We start from the raw sequence: 4435 nt of genomic DNA on the forward strand, positions 1-4435 counted from the left end.
CTGCTGTACAAGGGACTAGTCAGCAAATTCCTTGTAAACGGGCATCTTTCCAAAACTGTGAACATACACAGTGGTGTCCATCAGGGATGTCCTTTATCTCCTATCCTGTATGTGGCTTGTATCGAGCCACTGGCACAGATCTTGAGAAAGGATAAATGGGTCAAAGGACTGGACGTTCCTGGGACGGGTGGACTGACAGCGACTTGTGCCTTATACATGGGCGATGTTACTCTTTTAACCACGGACATTTTATCTATACGAAGATCACTGGACTTGACTGACTGGTACGGTCGGGCCTCGGGCGCCAAACTCAATAGAAACAAGTCTGAGGCCCAGCTCTTCGGGCCGTGGGGGGACGTGGACACAGGAGGACTTTAAAATTTTAGGTGTTAAATTTGATAAAGAGGGTGGAGGACGGGAAAACTGGACTGACTTGCTAGGGAAAGTTAGGAAAAGACTAGGGTTTTGGGAACTAAGACAGTTGACGATTGAAGGTAAAATTTTTATTTTTAAATATGTGATTTTACCTCTGATTTTACTTGTCTGTTCTGTTTTTAGCCCCCCTCGGTGGTTCCTGGTGAAACTGGAGAGGGCGGTGTTTTACTTCCTGTGGGGGTCCAAGTGGGAGTGCCTGAAGAGGGAGACAGTCAAGAAAAGGCCAGAGAACGTTGGAAAAGGCCTCCCAGACCCCCACCTGTTTTTAGGCAGCCGCTTCACCGCCTTGCACATCAGTTATGCCATGACCCCATCCAAAGAAAACAAGACGGCTGCAATGGCACTATTTTGGATGGGGTCTTACCTAAGAACTTTGAAAATTTTACCAGTAGATTTGAAAACCCCAGTGTCTTTTAACTTGCCTAAAGACTACAGTTTTATAAAAAAGTTTTTAAAGAAATACCTTTTAGAGAGTGAAGATGTCACCATTTAACTAAACACAAGTCTCTCATTTCTGTTGTGCAGGACCGGAAACCGGTGAGTCCAGTTCCGGGCCTCACACTAAGTGAGGCCAAACAAGTTTGGCGGAATGCGGCTCACCCTGCTCTCCAGAACAGGCACAAGGACTTATCGTGGATGGTGGCTCATGAGATCCTCCCTGTCAGGGCGGTTATGCACTCCAGAGGCATGGCCAAAAACCCCATCTGCCCTCGGTCCGGCTGCAATTCCCCGGAGACCGCCCACCACCTGCTCTGGGACTGCAGCACTGCGCGGGACCTGTGGGCCAAGACCGGCTCCCCGTGTATTTCCCGTGCCTACCAGCAGGTGGGGCCCAGTTCGGGTACCAGCTCGCCATCCTTGGCGTGGGCCGGGGCTTGAAGGACTTGACGGCACAGAAATTTACCTCGCTCTGGCTCACCCTCAACATCATCAAGGATGCCATCTGGGCCACCAGAAACCTGCTGGTGGGGAAGCGCGTTACGGTAACCCTCCATGCATGCGAGCTAAAGGTAACATCAAGGCTGCAGGGGTACCGGACGACGATATTCGGACGGGGGGGCCGGGGTCGCACAGAGAGGGTCCCGGCAGGCACCGACCCTGGCTGCCCGTAGATGCACCCTAACCATTCTGGCTACGGGAACAGCGGGCCAGCGGGCCGGAGGAGAGGGGATCTCCGCTGAGCCCGTAAAGTAGCATCTCATGTCCCTGTTCTGGAGAGTGGGGTGAAGACCGACTTGATGAGGACTCACCCCCGGTCTTGCACAACAGATGGTTTTTTTTATTGGTTTTTATCCAATAAATTGGTTTTTATGGTGTTTTATCAATGAAATTGGTTTTATTAACATGCATATGAGGCTTGTTTGCTTTTTTAAATTTGTATTTTACTTTTGAAACCGATCGCACCTTTTAAACACACCTCAAATATGGACTTTTAAAAACAAGCAAAACACTGTGGTTTTAATCAAATGTTTTTTAACAATGATTGTTTCTTTCATTTTACCATGTGTATTTATTATATATAATATGGCTTGTTTTAATGTGTGCTTGAAAAGAAAAATGTGTGTGAAAGTAAAAATGCAAATGGAAAAAATGTAACTGTTGACAATAAAACTTTTTCGAAAGAAAAAAAATCTGTTCTTATCAGTTTAATATCTGATACGTCCCCCATCCGGGGACTACATATTAAATTGATTTTTAGATCATGGAGCTGGAGCCGGGGCTTGCTCCGTCCACTCCAAGCATCGGCCTGGTATTGCAGTGTCTCCAGGAACGGTGTGCTTTCCCTTTTTGGGGATTGCCGTTTATTGTGTCGAATAGCAGAACAAGGAATGAGATCTGCCATGCTGTGGTGTATTGCAAACTTTTTTCCTGATGCGCCCTCCTGGGGTCTTGGACTCTTCCACGAACGATGCACCCACCTGAGGTCTTTCACAGACGAGGTGATGCATCGAATCAGGTGTGTTTGGTTAAAGAGAGTCATCTAAAACCGGCGTTGGGAAGCACCGGCCCATGAGCTTGGCAGTTTCCAGGCCAGTAACGGAAGGCACCCGTCCTTCCTTTCCTGGAGGGGGGCTAACCATTGGTGTGGACGGTAGAGACGCAAATCATACCTCTGGCTGATCGCCTGGGCCTTCATACTTACCTGGCAAGGGATACACCATGATCAAGAAGGCGGTTCACCCAGGGCGAGGCTTGGCCATTGCACTCCGGCCATGCTGACCCCTGCGAATTCCCCAAATGCGGGAATCTCGACTGCATAATTTATGGTAGTGGGGGACTGCGTTCGCGCTCTCCCCTGAAATTGTTGGTGAAACAAAGCAGAAGAGGTTTTTTCCAGGTTTTTTTTTTTTTTTGCATTTCAGAATGGGGAGTTCTACCACATGCGAGGTATGTGTTGTGCGCCTGTGAAACAAAGTCAGTTACGCTCTTGAAAAATCGGACCTTGGTGGGTGGTTCAGTTCGAATATAGCACAGACCTTACTTTGAAAGTCGATTGGACTGACTGCAGCCTAGCTGTAGCTGTCTCCATGTTGTTTGATTGTCCTTTTTCAATTGGTATTAATTTTGTTGTCGCTTACAGCGCCACTGAGTGGCCTGTCGCAGCGCCCTTTTTCACCTGGCCTCTGACTGAGCCCCTGCACAGGTGTGCCGATTTGGGTGAAGGGATCTCATTCCTTCCTGGAGTTATAGCCATTCGAGCCATCTCGGACAAGCCACCTTAGCACGTTTTGAGGTCCCCTCGCCAAGGTGAATGGAAATTTCCACTTTTTTGGGATGATTATTGACAGACAGACTCCAGAGAAGCTTTCTGTGCTGCTTTGGGTGGGACTGGGCCAAATACCTGGCGCTAGGTTGCAAAAGAAGGTTTTTGACAAAATCCCAAATACACGAAAATTCTGTCAGAGCGACGAGCCAATCTGAGACCTGCGTCTGGTTCGGCTCGAGCCAAGGATTCCCATGAGATAAGGCACGTGGCTCTGTGACGAACCGTTTGGGAGTTACGAGCGATGCCGTACTTTCCGTCGCTGCAGTGCCAGCGTCAGGCCGAGAGTGACGAGGCCCGGTGACGTTGCACACAGGGGAGGGTACTACCATCCCCCAGCGTTTTTAGGTCCCCCAGACTTACCAAAGCCGAGATGGGCATCGCCGTGTCCGGCTTCCTCCCCGCTGCGTCTTAGCGGCATCGCTTCTCGGCCTTTTGGCTAAGATCAAGTGTAGCGACGATTGCTATGTCGAGCGGAGATGGTACTTTGCCGACCATGATGGCGTGGTTGAAGAATACTGTACGGATTCAAGTGCTTCAGAATGCTGTCCGGTTTGTAAAGGAAAACTTCAGGAGGGAATTTGTGGTCGTGGACGTCTTGAAAGGAGTCTTCAATGTAGCAGCTTCTTCAGTGTTCTGTCTTCAGGATTTCACAGCACTAGGATTTATGGATCTGACCTTCTTCAATCTAACGGACTGTGTGAGTTTTTTTGAGTCTTGGGGGAAGAAAAAACACAAGTTGTTGGAAGGATTGAGTTTGCACCCTTTGTTTGCACAGGATTACTTACCTCTCACAGTCCATCTGTATAATCCTTTTGTTGAGGATGTGGAGGTAATGACTTTCCTTGAGAGGCACTGTGAGGTTGTGAAAGGAGGTGAGCGTGTGAGGGATCGGTTTGGGATTTGGACTGGAAAGAGGCGTTTTTTTGTGAAGCTCCGGGTGGATTCAGCGGTCCCTGGAAGCCTGGTTCACCTACCAGGGTCCATTTCCATTGGGCCTAACAGGGGCTTTCTCTACTACCCTGGGCAGCCCGTGTATTGCAGGAGATGTGGTGGAGAAGGACACGTTAAAACAGACTGTGAAGGACAGCGCTGTCGGTTTTGTGGGAAGGCAGACCACGTTGCTTCGGCCTGCCCCGCACCAAAGCTTTGTAGCCTTTGCGGCAAGGCCGATCATCTTTACCGTACCTGTCCATCAAGAAACAAATCATATGCGAGCATATTGAAGGAAGGTGA

General features: G+C 49.1%; 1 non-coding gene and 1 pseudogene across 1 annotated transcript; both read left to right on the top strand.

Annotated features, from left to right (window-relative positions):
• Nucleotides 1-2042: 2042 nt before the first annotated feature.
• Nucleotides 2043-2219, top strand: LOC132134672 (U2 spliceosomal RNA; annotated as a pseudogene).
• Nucleotides 2220-2570: 351 nt separating this feature from the next.
• Nucleotides 2571-2734, top strand: LOC132134609 (U1 spliceosomal RNA). The gene has a single exon (XR_009429665.1). It is a non-coding gene; the product is annotated as a U1 spliceosomal RNA (small nuclear RNA).
• Nucleotides 2735-4435: the final 1701 nt, after the last annotated feature.

The sequence above is a fragment of the Carassius carassius genome, unplaced genomic scaffold, assembly GCF_963082965.1.
Source record: "Carassius carassius unplaced genomic scaffold, fCarCar2.1 SCAFFOLD_61, whole genome shotgun sequence".
In the NCBI taxonomy this organism is placed as follows: Eukaryota; Metazoa; Chordata; class Actinopteri; order Cypriniformes; family Cyprinidae; genus Carassius; species Carassius carassius.